The sequence below is a fragment of the Phalacrocorax aristotelis genome, chromosome 9, assembly GCF_949628215.1.
Source record: "Phalacrocorax aristotelis chromosome 9, bGulAri2.1, whole genome shotgun sequence".
Taxonomy (NCBI): domain Eukaryota; kingdom Metazoa; phylum Chordata; class Aves; order Suliformes; family Phalacrocoracidae; genus Phalacrocorax; species Phalacrocorax aristotelis.
This window is the reverse complement of record NC_134284.1, coordinates 32,654,344-32,670,098: the sequence shown is the minus strand read 5'-3', so window position 1 is coordinate 32,670,098 and position 15,755 is coordinate 32,654,344.

Here is a 15,755-nt window from a genome sequence, read left to right as displayed (position 1 = left end):
GCTTTCTGGTGAGCCCAGAGAGGTTGGTAGGAGGGAGATCCCCCTTTAAGATCCAGAGGAACCATGGGGGGGCAAAGCAGAAGTTTGGGAGTACTGGCCCAGATTCTGTGTGGGATGGGAAGCATGACTTCTGACTTCCCTCTGAAAGAAGGGGGTCCAAGGTGTTTGCCCCTCAGCACCATTGCTGCTGGTTACCCACACAGACAGATGCTGCTGTGCGGCTTGCACCACGTTGCTGGTCATTGCAGTCAGGAATGCATGAAAAACAGTTTATAGAATCAAAATATAGTCCTGGAGAATATGACACATAGTGCATGGTGAATGTATTGTGCAGGTTGGAGCTGGCCAACAGATCATGTATTTGGCATGTTTCCTTTAAAATTAATCATGTGTTTGAGTGATATCCTGATCGGGGATGCTTTGCCGAGTTTGGGACATAAAATGCAACTTCAGGGAAGACTTCCTTAATCCAACAAATAAATCTGTTGCAGACGTATGAGTGTTTTCTGTTGTTTTTCATGGAGCTCTTTATAGCTTTCAGATGGGACACTCCCAGCTTCCTCCAGAAATTTCACTTGCAGTGAGTTCAACTTTTGGTCAGCACTGAAAATCCATGAAGAATATCAAGATGTTCAGGGCCCCAGATACAAAAGCCAAGGACTAGAGATACTTAGTAGTGATTACATTTGTTTTCTTTCCATAGGAAAGGAGTGATTTCTGTGTTAAAAGGAGTGCATTTCTTACAGAACAGGCAATGTGACAGATGACCGTATTAATAATATAGGATTTCTTCTCTAAGATGTGGGAATGGGCTAGAGACTCCCCTCCTCTTCTTCCCTTACAAAAGGGGAAATAGAGGCTAATTTATAGAGATAGACTGCAGTGCATGATGGCTGGCAGAACACATGACCAATCGCTCTCTGCATGGATATTATATTATTAGGTCTCAATAATGGGTCCCTGAGGTTCCTTATGCCCCAGCCTAGGGACAGGTCCCTCCGCTGCTGTGATTTGCGGTGCCTCCTGCAGCCACTGGTTCTGCTGTCAGCCGGACACCCTCCTGAAGGTCTTTTTGGTGCCAGCCAGTAACTTTCAAGACCAGATGCCTATGCCTGTTTTCTCCATGGTCTGCGGGACATGCATGTGGGTTTGAGGGGAGGGATCCCTTGACCCAGACAGCACTTGTGCCAGTGAAGCCTTTGCCGACTGCTCAGGCATAGTGCAAGAAAAGTGGGGCCAGGTGCTTTGCACAGGGAGCAGGAGGCAGAGGTGAGCTGGCAGGGCAGGGTTTGGGAGGCTGAGATGGTAATTTTCTTCCTCTGATCTGCCTTGCTTTTAAATAGGTATTTCCAGCATGCGAGAGTGGTCTGCCCACAGGATACAGCAGCTGTACGTTGGTTCCCCCAGGAGTGGGTTCAAAGTAAAGGCAATGCTTCATCAGAAAGTTAATTGAGGAACTGAGTCTGACATCTGGTTGCAGAACAACCTGTTTTCTCCATCCTATTTGAGTTCTATTCAGTTTGCCCAGAAAACTCAGATCTGTGCATCCGCATGCCAGCTATATTCGCTTCCCACCAGAAAGCTTGCAGCGAATTATCGAGACGATGCTCACGGCTGCACTTTCTTGTTATCCTTTGGTTGCTCGTATTTTGTATTTGTAATAACCTTTGTTGTGTTTCCTGCAGTTGTAGCCATGCATTTCACTGGCAAAAGCCAATGTTTTTTAAAGGTGAGGGTTTTTTCCATTCTGGGAGGGAGATTTTGCTGCTTATATATCAATATGATGGCTTGCAGTGTTCTGGCAAGCTGGAGAAAGGAGATAAGAATGAAAGAAATGCTACATTTCATGACCCAGTGGCTTATGCTCTGTGTGCTTCACTGTGGACATTCAACAATCAGGAGAGAAGGTCTTCTATGCCCCTTAAAATATCCACATCTTTAATCTAAATGAATCAGAACCATTTTTTCTTGGTTGGGTCATGCGACTCTGGAGTCAGAGAGGATAACAGTGGGTATATTGTATGTAGGATGAAAAGAGAGAGCCCTGACGCTGGAGCAGACAGTACAGGGAGATATAATAAGGCCACAGCTAACTAGCCTCATGTTTTATCTCTGTGTTATATTTGGTTTCTTTTCTGAATGCCCCTGAAATGAGAGGTGACATGTGCAGGTAAGTAGGGTGCTGAGCCCAGGGTTGGGAATCTGAATCTGTCCTCTGTGCTGCCACTACCTTGCTGCGTGATCTTAGGTACATCTGTTCCCTCTTCGTTTCCATCCTAGCTTTCTTCTCTCGCTCAGCCATACCATAAGTCCTTTGGGGCAGAGATCATCTGTCCCTCTGTGGTTACTCAGTGCCTGGGATCATGGGGTTTTGCTCTCCTCTCCGTTATTTCTGTAATATAATAATTATGAGAGCCCTGACTCATGCAAGCACATGAATCAGGGGGGTGGAATAGGTTAAGTCTGGTGCATCTGCCTAAGGAGAAACAGGATGGGACTTGCAGGTGTCCTTCCTTACAGACACAAGCCTGCCTCTCCACCCCAAGCCAGGTTCACTGCTTACTGGTTAAGAATGGGCAGGCTGGGTTAGATTTTGAAAGCTTCTCCGTGTGGTCAGGATCTACCCCTCTGGCAGGATCTGGCAGACATCAGCTTGCCATTTGCATCAGAGATGCTGTGTCAGTACTCAGTGCTATGGAGCAAACCCAGAAATGCAGTGGAGGGAAGGAACCTAGCAGCCCCCTTGCTTCTGGGTGGAGGTGACACTTGCAGGGCTTCTGCCCCAACCACAGCACAGACCTTTTGCCTGGTGAGGGAGATACCACAAGGAATGGAAATACAGTAATAAAAATATGAAATTCATACAAATGCCATTCTTGGGGGACCGAGTGGTGAACCCCACTGGTTCAGACAAGGTGGTTGCTGCCTTGCTTTGTATCCTGTCCCACACCCCCCAGGGCTGCTGATCTCCTGCAGTTCCCTGTGTGGCTTTCTGTGCTTTCAGGAGCTTGCTAGGTCCCTTAAGAAGAGCAAAGCATTTTTGCTGAAGGTCACACTTTCAGTGCGACAGCAGTAGAAGCTGTGCAAATGAAAGGTTTGCATAAAAAATGGGAAAGGTAGAACCAGCCTGGAAAGGGCTTTTTTTTTTTCCTGGGCAGCTCAATTGCATTTCACAAAAGAGACTTGTCTGCCTGTGATGATGAGCATGGCAGGGCCAAATCCATGGGACATCTGGGGCCAGCTCTTTATGCCAGTGATAGGTAAGAGGCTCTGAAGTATGCTGATGGTATTACGGAGCCGTGTGTGAATTTTCATTATGCCCTCCATGGATTTCATGCTATCAGTGTGCGTGGCGGAGATGCACGAGCAGCCTTCCAGCATACTGATGAGCCCATGACATTAGTATTCAGCACCAAAAGCCGGAGCTGTTAGACAAGGAATAATGGTGTGAAGGGGAGAACTGATAAATGATTAGGCTGTATTATAATATTGGCAGCACTGACCCAGCTCCCTTGCAAAGGAGGTTACCAATTTAGAGCCTTAGCTCCATAAATAAGTGACTGTGGAGGATAAGTGTGTTTTGGGTGCTGGGTTTGTCACTGGGGAATTTGCAGAGAAGGAAACACATGATTGACAAGGGGCTAGAAAAATCATCAAGTCACAGGCTCCTCTCTCTGCACGCACATGATTCCTATTAGCAGGGCATGTGAACACCCACCCCTGCTCAGCACAATACTTGGCACAAAGTTAACTTAAAATTCGGCTCAGGTTTAGGTGCTTTTGTTGAAGTGGGCCTTAACTACATGGTCACATGTAGCATTTTGGGCTAAGAGTGCAAGGGGACTGCTGGCAGCGTGATGCATTCCAGATGTTTCCACTGAAGGTGAAGTTGCCCCTTTGCCGTCTGAATTTGGGTTAAATCACTGGGTCGGGGTTGCCCAAGGTGTTTGATATGGGGGCAGGTGCAGCCTACAGACTGAGGGTTCCTGTGCAGGAGTGCCTTGCAGCTGTGGGAACCACAAACAGAATTCATGGGTAAATTAAAAAGGTGAATGACTTTACTCTGGTTTGTTGTGTTTAACCTTTGTTGCAGTCAATGGTTTATCTAGACCTGTAAATAAACAGAAGAAAAGCCCAAAGGCTAAACTGATTTGATGTTTTTTGTCTGGTTTTCAAACAGAGCTGATTTAAAGTGGGCACAAAAAATATGAGTGGTTATGCTTTTTAAAAATAAATTAAAGACAACATTTGCAATGAATGTAGCACATGACCTAGCCAACTTATTCTGAGCACTTTTTATAAGAACAATAGCGAGGAACAGCCTCTGTTTTTATGATTAGCTGAAAATGGTTGCAAACGTTTCCTTGACACCAGAGGCAAATGTGAAGCATCATGAATTAATATTTGCAAGGTGGCATTTTGAGGTCTCTGAGCTCAGCAGACCCATAATAAAACAAGAAGCAGTGATCATTACTTTTGTTTGCAAAGCTTAGGGTAGGTAGTGGCTGGGGAGCAATCTCTAAAATTATCTAGTTGCAGTAGATGTAATTGGGGAGCAGGCGGGAGGTTTCCAATAGAGTGGATTCGCTCCCTGTTGGTGAAGCAGGAGATGGAGAGAGACGCACCGGTGATATCTATCACACACAGCAGACATCTTTGACAGTGATCTGCACTGCGGCAATTTTCTCTTGGCCAGGCGATTATTACTTGTCAGCACCAGCTGTTACCTGGAGGACCCCAGTTATCAATTACTTGAGGGCATTCTCCCCAGCATTGATTATTTTATTAGCTCCCTGATGAATCCTTCCTGTCGACCATCTGAGCCTTGGAGACCAACCTCTGGTGGATGCCATTGAGCCCTGGCCAGCATCAAGTCATCTACCGTGGCTTCCCAGGAGGCAGGAGGTTCCCGTGGGTCACCTTCCCTCTTGTGTGGGGGTCTGGAAGGAGCCCTCGCCCCCCTGCCCACTGCAGGATGCTCACGGCCACTTTGTCTGGCTCTGGTTTTGAGTGCCAGGCAGGAGGAGGAGAGCGTGACTGACCCACCACCCCAAACAGATGGCGTGGCAGAGCTGCGCCCTGGCCTCTGACAGCAAACACCAGGCCCCATTGTTTTCAGGGCCCTGAGAAAATAGATGGGTGACACACAGGCAGCTGCAGAAAATGTTCTCCAGACTGCTTGTGCAATGGATTAAAAAACAAAGCAAAAAAAAAAAAAAAAAAGGACTAGTTATTCATTTGTGTTTAATGATGAGCAGTTCCTGCGGGTAGCACTGAGCCAGCAGAGGAGACTGTCTGGAAGCAGTAGATGCACACTGCAGCAAGATCTCTTGTTTTGCCTTATTTTTAACCCACGGTCTGCAGGAGCTCATCCACTCTCTGTTCGGTACCGCCTGCTCCTAGCCAGCATCCTCAGGCATAAAGGCAGACAAAAAGACCCATTCCCACCTCATCCTCGCAGATTGGAGCTTGTTGATCTGCAAGTCTGAAACACAATGACTTTTTGAGCAATGCCACTTCCCACAGCCCTTGTGCAGCTTCAGCTGAAGCAGTCAGAGGAGACATCAGGCTCATGCTGAGCACAGCCGCTTGGTACCCACCTCCTTTTAGACCATCAGGGTGGCAAACACCACATCTTCAAACTATTTAAACCACCCTGCCTTGTTGTGGCTGCAGTGGGTTTGTGGATCATGGTACAAACTGCTCCGCCCACATGATGGATGCAGAATAAGCCAGTGCCTGGGACCAGGTCCAAGGAGCAGACACCTGAAAGTGGCAAGTCTAGAAGGGAGGATTTCCAGTTTGGTTCAGATACTGCAGTCAGCTTGTGTGCTTTTGGCTCCTTCTCAGTATAATACAGCTCTTCGGAACAGAGAGAAAAGATCCAACAGAGTGAAAATCTTTTAAATGGGGGAAAAAGAGCAAAAACCCAGCCTAGGGAGCCTGCCTAAAAACAAACAAACAAAACCAAAACAAACAAAAGGCAGAGAGGAAATGGGATGCAGTGGATGGTATGTTACACAGTGTACAAGCCAACAAGCAGTATCTGCAGGTCATCCATTCCTCTGAGCCTCAGAAAGGACATAGGTCTTTGGGTTTAATTACAGCAGCCCCTCTCCCCCCAGCCTCTCTTATTTTGTCTCCAAATGCCCAGCAACAACAGCGACAAAAATAGTTTGCAAAGTCTGACAAAAATCTTGATCTCCCAAAGTTTTGCCAAGCCTTGTTTCAAGTGTAAAGTGCTCTGGCTGTTACTCCTCAACTCAGTGCTGACCTTCCGGCTGCTCTGAGGGAGAGGTAGAAATGTTCAGTATGAACAAGCACACTGCCAGCCCTTCAACACGTCTTCGTAGCTGTGCCCCTCTATTGTTATTTTTATTCCTTTTCCTGAATGTGTTGCTTTTGAAGTGAGATTTTCTTTGGTTTGTAATATTTCACACTTAATATTTCCTTTGGGGCTGGAGGGTTGTGGAAAGGGAGCAGCGGGGGAGTGCTGAAGGCAGCCTCTGAAGGGACGTCGTCAGCCTTTTTGGGCAGCCATGCAGCAGGGAGGGCTCGCTCTTGACGTGCAGCGAGCACATGGGGCTCCCATCCTGGCACAGGCATTTGGCATGGAGCAGATTCAGCTCCTTTGGTCATTCTTCATTTTGCAGATGACAGACTAAATTGTCTACAGTGAGGTAATTCTCTTAATAAAGATAATTTCAGCTTTGCTGAGGCGATTGAAAAGAGCTCACAGAAAACGTTTAGCGGTGACTAATTTTTGCAGTTTGTTTCTGGGAGTATTTATTTATTTGCTGAGCATTGGGATGGGAGTTGCAAAGCGGAAAGCTCTGAGATGCAGTGTGTAAATCAGGGAATTAAACAGATATCCTCCCTGCTTTGAATTGCAGCTGATTATCTAGTCTGTTGCTATGCTTGCTCCCCCTACAGCTTTTTTCTTCTTTTCTTTTTCCTTTCTGTTTTTTTCTTTGGGATTTTGCTGACAGAGGAAACTACTGTCAGGCCACCTTGGATTTGATACAGCTGTGCTGGCTCACAGAATCACAGAATGGTGGGGGTTGGAAGGGACCTCTGGAGATGATCTTGTCCAACACCCCCTGCCTGAGCAGGCACACCCAGAGCAGGGGCACAGGACCGCCACATCCAGGCGGGGTGTGAATGTCTCCAGGGAAGGGACCCCACAGCCTCCCTGGGCAGCCTGTGCTACTGCTCTGGCACCTGCACAGGGAAGGGGTTTGTCCTCATGTTTAGCTGGAACTTCCCGTGTTCCAGCTTGTGCCCGTTGCCCCTTGGTCTGTTGTTGGGCACCACTGAAAGGAATCTAGCCCCATCCTCCTGACACCCACCCTTTAGATATTTATAAGCATTGATGAGATCCCCCTCAGTCGTCTCTTCTCCAGGCTGAACAAACCCAAGTCTCTCAGCCTTTCCTCACAAGGGAGGTGCTCCAGCTCTCTTCATAGCTCTCCACTGGACTCTCTCCCTGTCTTTCTTGAACTGAGGACCCCAGAACTGGATGCAGCACTCCAGATGTGGCCTCACTGGGGCAGAGTAGAGGGGGAGGATAACCTCCTTTGACCTTTTAGCTACACTCCTTTTAATGGCTAACGCAGCAATGATATGGGTAGAAAGGACACTTTTGCTGCTGCACCAAAAGGGCCGGCCGGGTTTGTCTGGCAGAGCTGGACATCTAATGAGACACCCTCAGCATAATCCCAGAGCTAATGAAAGACTGGTATCCTTCCTCAGAGTGTGAAGTCTTTGATGCTAAGGATGCCAGGTATTAGGAGCTGTTGTACAGCATAAGGCAGCACTGCAGCTGGTTCCCGGTTTGCTACCATCTATGCATTTTGGGCTCATTTCTGCCAAGGACACCACTGTTTGTCCTGCAGAGGTGAGAAACTTCATGAAGGCTTCTTGTCAGCTTTCCCCATGATTGCTTGGTTTTAACTCAGTTCCTTCTCCCTCAGAAGGACACAAGGTGAAGAGAGGAGTATCTCCTGCACTCCTGCAGGAAAAGACATGAAGGACAGGAGACAGGTCTAGAGGCAGGGTCCTGCCTGCCCCCAGCCAAGCCTGGAGTTCCTCAGATGTGTATAGAGAAGGGAAGATGTAACTGAAAAGGGAGTGACAAATGCACAACAGTGAGGTCTTCATTGTCATCTGTCAGGCTTATTCTTTCTTTCCCGTTCTTGGTATCATGGTAGTGTGCAAAGTCCAGACCTGGGAGGTGGTGTGTCCTGCATTGCTCAGACAGATCGGACCGACAGCTCTGCCCCAAAGAGCCTACATCTTGCCTCCGATAGAGGAGCTACATGCAGGCTTGTGTGTAAGGCTTTTTAGATGCAGGACTCCAAAGAGGGAAGAAACTTCTTCAAAAGTATGCAGGCAGCTATGTGACTAATGAACCTAAAGTTTGCTTAACAGCCTGGCATCCCTTACTGTAACAGCCTGCAAATCATTATTGGTATTTTTAGGCCCTTAATGAATCCAACAACCTGGTGGGAGTGCCTAAGTCACTACTGAAAATGGGAATTAGGTTCCTTAGTCACACCAACAAGATTAGTTTTACCTAATCCTCCCAGCTAACAGCCAAATGTTTAGCTGAAGCAGCTTCTGAGAGCTGTCTGTGTGGCTAGTGGAGAGGGACACATGGCTAAAAGGTGATTCTTTTCTCTTCCCAGGATGGGTGCCCAGGGTAGGAGAGACACATTACCTGCTAGAGGCTTGTCTCTGCCCTTTGACTGCAAAGGAGCCTTGAAGACTTCAGTCAACTCTAAGTTGGGTGGCTAGTGTAAGGCATGCAGCTTGTAGGTGGATAAAGTTAGATAAAATGAATCTTCCACATAGACACTTCTACAAGTTTTACCCTGCGTTTTAAAATAGTTTTGTATAAATAACACTGGGTAATGACACAACCCAGGTCTGCAAGGCATTAGCGCGCTCTGGCATGCTGTACATTTCACACTGAATGCTGTTAGCAGCAGAGAAAAGGCCAAGACAGACCTTCAGATCTAAGCACTCTCAAGTTTTGGAAAAATCTGGATCTGGAGGAGGATCTGAAGTTTCCTTCTGGCCTCTATCTTTACAAGGAGCCAAATCACTCTGTCCAGTGTTGCTGAGCCTTTCAATAGTTCCCTAACTATTTCATTCCAGCTGCTGCAGCCCTGGGTCTACCTTGGCTCCGGACAAGCTCCAGATGAATCGTTCTGATCTTTCACTGCTCTGTGAGTATGCAACACACAGCAGTTGTGCAGGGCTTTCCTAGACCTTAGCTTCTGTAGGCTGTGTTGAGCCTTGGATTAAACAGAGATTGGATTAACAGAGAACTATGTGGCTTTCAGGTATAGACCTGGATTATGTTTACAAAATAGATGTGGGGCAAAATGTCCATACAAAGATATAAGGTGGCAGAATGGCTCCAGCAGTGGTAGCATCTGCTCTGGGAGACGCTGCATGTAGTGAACGGCCATCTGATATACTGCTGTATTGCTATGGCTTCAGCAGCCACCACCCTTCAGCTGAGTGATGGTAACTGCGTGTTCCACCTCACGCACAAGTAAAACACCTATATTTAAGCTGCTGTCATTAATTCATTTTACTTCGCAGGCAGGGAGCACTAAGAGTGTGTGATCACCATCAGTGCTTGGCTGCAGGACAGTGTCTTCTGAGACTGCTCCTGCTGAGCCAGCAGAGCTCACCCTAACCATGCCCTTGGAGGACCCAAGTGCTGCCCACTTTATCCCCAACTGTTAGTATGCACCGTGAACCCGGGGGACAATGCACAGAAGTTTTCACCTGGAAACCCACATGCCAGACATGGTAAGTGGTATCTCTCACGCAGGTTTTCCTGCTTGTTCCTCCACGCTTTCCATGGGCTCAGTTTTGCAACACCCCAAAAATCTTTCTCTCCCCTTTCGTCCTGGTGTTACTTGAGCTTTTTGGTTTGCTTCACTGCTGCACAGGGCCTTGCCCTGCACACCATGAGAGACTCTGCACAAGCCCTGAGCATTGCTTGTGGCCGAGCTATCCCATGCGGCGAGAACGACGCAGAAGTGTAGGTGTTTTTGCACTTTGTATTGGTATCAGTAAATCCTGGCTGGGGAATCTCATATTTTTTCCAAGTACTACAGGCTGACAGGAGGTGGGGAAGGCCTGGAGGGAAGGAAAAAATGTATGTGCCCCCTTGTGAAAGGTCTGCAAGGATTGGGGTGGGGATAGCTGGGGAAGGCGAGTGGCTGTGATACAGCTGGAATCTGCCCAGGTGAGGAGACAAGACAGGTTTGCTGATTTATTGGGGTCTGAGCACAAGGTTTGCAAAACTGGTGCTGTGCCATAGGCAAGAAACCTTGCAGCCCTGGGCTGCTGCACTGGCAGATGTGTCAGGTAACACCTACACACACAAATGCATGCTCACACACACACACGCATATACCCTTCAGCAAGGCTGTGCTGCTCATTTGAGCTCTAGTGCAGGACCACAGAGGATTTCCCTTTTTAGAGTCGTGGGGTAAAGGGCTTTATGGCATAACATAACTGCCCCAGGAGGCAGAAGAGATAACATAAGAGTGAATTTGCCATCTGTCCCTGGAGTTATGAAACACAACCATTACTGTGTCTGTAACTTTAGACAGCTCAAATTACAATGTGCTTCCACATGCTTTAAATCTAGGGCTGGTCCTGTGTTCCTCTGTGTATAACCAGGGTTGAATCCTTCTCCTTGCTGTTTTCCTTTAATTTAATATTCCTTGCAATAGGACTGTTCCTCTTAATGTGCCTAATGTAAAACACGCTCCTTTGCTGACTGTGGCAGGAGTCTCTGGCTCAGGCTACCCTGCACGTCGCCATGGAGTCTGATGCTGGGGAGGGTAATGACTCTGGGAAGTTTGACACTGAAACAACATATTGGGAGTATTTACTGGGCAGGGTAAGGGAGATGAATTTTTTTGTTGTAAATGATTAGATCTGGGCTGGCTCAAAATGCAGAATAATTCTTGCTATTTGACTAGATGCTGAAGGATGCTGATTTTTAGGAAACAAAAGTGGATCCTTTCCTAGATGGCTACATTTGCAGACCATATTTATGTTCCCTTTGAATAAAGTCAAAGCCAGTCTTCACTGTGCTGAAAGCCCAGGCCACTGACTCTCCCAAACACAGGCTCACAACCCCAGGCAGGGTTTGTAGGATGTACATGTAAGCACAACAGGACCGGGGCTCACCCGTGGAAGTGGGTTGCAAGCTGGAGGCCAGCTCTCCAGGGCAGATGTTGGCCCTGGGAAGGGCAAGCAGTGTTTCCAGACAGGGTGGAATGAACGCATCTGTCATTGTCACTTTTAAATTGTTTTCCGTGTTGTACTGCTGATGTTTTAATAGGGCATGATCCGAAACATGCCTCTCTGTTGTGGGTGGCATGTGTCGCTGGTCCCCAACTGTCTCCGCACAGACCGATGGGGGGGGCGGTCTGGGGACAGGCTGCCTTGTAAGGACATGTCAGAAATCTCCACCCTTGACTAGTGCTGAGCAGAAGAAATGTCCCGTTCCTGATGGGCAATGAATTTTGATGAAGGGACACGTCCCCTTAGGCTGTGGTTTCACAACTCTATTAACACTCGCTTAAAGACTGTCTTTCCAGCTGCTCAGTTCTGCCTTTTTTTGTCATGCTAGTGGATTGTGGAGATCATCCAGGTAACAAAATCCCTTTTTTTTTTTTTTTTTCCTCTCCTAAATGAAGCTTTCCCTTCAAACCACATCCATTCCCTGAGCAAAGCTGCATGACCAGATGCCCTGCAGTGGGCAGAGCTGGTGGACAGGGGATGGGGGACTCAGCCCTGCCACCACATGTGAGACCACAGCTTCACCATCCTTCTTTCCTTCCTATTTGTAGCAGAGATGGGTGATTGTCAGCCATCTCTGTAAAGAGCTCCTAGGTCTCCAGGGCTCAGATTTGCAATCAGCTTGTGCCCAGTGGAGCTGGATGCAGCCAAGGTCTGAATAGCAAAAGGTTGCACAGCTGCATGGACACCTGCAGTATGAGTTCTGCGTGTGGGATTGCAGCCCTGCAGCATCCCACAGAAACAAAGGTGAGTTTAAGACTTTCAGTTAACATGGGACCTTTTTACTTCCCTTTGTTTTTAGACCTCTGAGGTAGATTTGGTTCAGGTTTTCCGATTGTCTTTCCAACAATGTGCTTATTTTAACAACGCATGTAACTCCAGGATTCGGAGGTTTAAGATATGCACTGAATCCCTCTCCCTGCCAAAACTGGGTCTGACAAGGCAAGACAGCGACTGGCAAGGACACAAGCAGAAATTCCCAGCCTCAGAGATGCGGCTGAGGCTGATTCGCTTTCCAGCCAGGGCAGGAGACAGTAAGAGAGCATTTGCCCAGCGGGGCCCCATCTTTACACTTTATCAGAGTGGCTGCCATCAGCCAAAACACACGCAGGGATTTCCAGGGACTAATCATAACGCTTCATAATCCCCTCAGCTCTGCAGCCAGCACGATGTGTGCCACCACCGGGATGGGACGCGCAGCGGGTGTGTTTGTGTGTGTCCCAGCCCCGGCAGGCAGCTGACTTCAAAGAGCCCACGAAGCTTATGCAGGTCAGCAAAGGAGCCAACGTGCTGCTATCCCAGCACGCTGCTATCCCAGCACGCTCTTATTAGGGGAACTGATACCCTGTTAATTATATCCTCATCTTGCCAGCCTGCCTTTGCTCCCGTACTCTTCCCCTCCTGCCTGCCAGGCATTTCCGAGACTCAGTCCTTCACTTCTTGCTCATCAAGTCTTCACCTTCTTGTTAACTGCCTGACAGTTTGTCTCTTTGCTCCCTATCTCCTTGTCCTTTTCCTGTCTGTCTGTCTCTGGTGGCCTTGGCAGTTCCCTTTCCTGTCTGGGAGGCACCCATTGGGTACCAGAGCAGTGTTGCGTCCAAGCACCCTGCCCTGCGTGCAGACCCAGCATGTAGCAAGCAACCACTCTCTCCTGCTTAATCCCACTTTGCTCCTACTCCTGAAGGTTGCGATTGAAGAAAGGTTTGCCAGAGAAGCCTTTATTTTGCTCAGATTGTATAACTGCTTGGCAGGGGGCAGGAGGGAAGTTTTTGAGCACATAAGCTCTTCTTTAGGTCTGAAACAGAAACACTAATCTTTCAGCTGCGTAGCAGGCTGGGGCGGCTGCTGGATTTCACTTCACGTGATGGGAGAAGACTGGGGCTGTGAGCTGCATGGGGAGCGGCTCCTGGGGAGCAACCACACCCCGACACGGTCTTCCACCTGCACAGCTGGGAATGGCAGAGCGAGTGTCCCCATGTCCCTTTTCTCCAGAGGCAGATGCAAGCCTGAGAGCACCCAGCACTCTCCGAGCAAGCAGAAGAAATACCAACACAGATGCACAGGGACCAATGTGCTCCGATGGGAAGATCCTCCTGACCTGAGATGTTTGAGGCTTGTCAGTAGAGCCCTAAAAGCTGTGCTGCTGGCATTGATGAGTTGCTGGATGGTGCTCCAGCCCCAGGGGTCTAAATGTCCCCAAAATGTGCTCTTATCTGGTGCAGCAGGAGTAAAGAGAAAGCGAGCTGCTATCATGCTGATCCCTGCTGGGACAACTCCCCTTGTTTTTTGCTTTGATATTCTCTTGCTGGAACAGCCCTGGCTTCTCTGGCCCTGCTTTTCGCACAGCCTGGCTGGGACTTAAGCTCCATGTTTCCCAGAAAGGGTTGGAGAATCTTATCAATCTGCTATTATTATTTTCTTTTTCCTTCTCCTTTGAATTCCAGTTGGCTGCTGACTGTGAAAACACAACAGGAGGCTCAAATCAGTCAGCCCTTGGTGTATTCAAATCGGCACCAGTTTGTTTGTTTTGGGGCTAAAGCCAGAGTGAGAAAGCCGGGGCTTTGAGATGCTATTGGGATCACCTGGGAAAATACACACACCTTTCATCTCGCCTCTGTCCCCCGTGGTCAGGAGGGCTCTCTGCCCTCAGCTGGGCTCCCAGCCCCCTTCTCCTTTTTATCAGCGGTGGATCCCTCGCTGTGCCTGAGGACAGGCACTTAGCGGTGGCCATATGACTTGGGGTGAAAGTCCCGAGGGAACAAATGTTTCTCTTTCAAGGAGTGTGGGGGAGCATTGGACAAGGTATCAAATACCTTTCAGGCTTTCAAAAATCAATGCTGGAAGCTGCTTCTCTGATCGCAGCAGTGAGCTGCTAGTAACACCTAACCCCTGGCAATGCTCCAAAAGAGGGACTTGACTGCAGTAATGCAGGATGTTATTTTTATTTTTTTTTTTCCTGCAGAAATAACATGTCCACAGACACAGAGGTACTGGGCGGAGCTTCTTGAGCAATTCTTTTTTTAGGCTTGCGAAAATTTTCATGCTTCTTTCTGAGCCCGTAAAAACAGTGATTCTCTCCCCCTTGTAAGAATGGAGGACCAAACTCCCTACATTGGAAATAGCTCCCCTGTCCCTGCACACCATCCCTAGTGTCACCCTTGTTTGATTTTTCTTCCACAGCCCAGATCCCTCACTAGAAGATGATGGACAAAATTATTTGCATGAAGCTTATGGAATTGCATCAGCCATTTCTCTGCTCAGTGCTGCCTTTTCTGCATACAGCAATGAAGATTTCTTGCTACCGCAAGCCCTCAGCTTTTCCAGATTCCTTCATCTTCTTTCACCAAACCTTCTTTCTCTTTTTCCTTTGTTTCATTCAGGACTGTATCAGTTTTCAGGACACAGATCTGCTCCAGACCAGGAATTTGCCCTTGCTGGATCCTTTTAGCCTGCATACACCACTGAGTGATTGATACGAGTTCAGCCCAGCAGCCCTGGATTTGAAAAAGGTTTCAGCTGGGGAGCAGCATCCCAGATTCTCCCTCTACACATTTGTCAAATTGGGGAATGAAACGGCCCCTCTGAAGAGGGCACTGAATGTTTATACAAACCTCGCTGCCCAGCTGCAAGCCCGGCTCTTTCATCTGCAGCTCCAGCGTTGCAGCCTGGAAGGTGCGACCCCAGAGGGAGCTGGCAGCTCCCGGCGGCGATGCTCTGACAGTGCCGTCAGCTCTGGGTGGCTCCTCACCTTCAAACGCACCGAACGGGGGTCTGGAGCTGACTGTGGATTTTGAACATCGCAGAAGTGAGGGGGTTTGTCAGCAGGTTCCAGTCTGATTTTCCTGTTAAGGAGACTGGTCCACGAGTTCTGTTTTTCCCACTTAGACAAAAATCTAGTTATTAGTAATTTGTTTTCTTCCCACTTTTTTCATCATCTCTGACACTGTTCTCTACAGGCCTTAATAAGAATTTGACATTGACCAGTCAAAATGCCTGGTACAAGTGTCTCACCTTGTTTCGCATATGATCGAGACTAAAATGTGTATAATCTATGTTTGCCAGTCGCTCTGGAGTTGGGATTTCTTTGCTTTTCTTACTATGTTCCTTCTGTATCATGTCTAGTGGAAGTGCTTGCAAAAAGCATTGCCTAGACAGATTTTGCTGCGTGAGTCACTTGTGGTTTAAGGACTGTTATTTACTCTGCAGCAGATAGCACCACTGCCAGCACTTCTCACCTGGCCATGGAACAACTGATGGGTGCTGACGGTCTGGGCTCGCTACAGAAACATGGAGCTGTAGGTTAACCCAGCAGGTCTGGATGGGAAGGCGCAGGATTTGGCCATGGTGTTTAGCAGGTACCCATAAAGCAGGACAGCTTTTGGCTGGAGACCTGTTTGATTTCAAAAAACTTGTCTGGG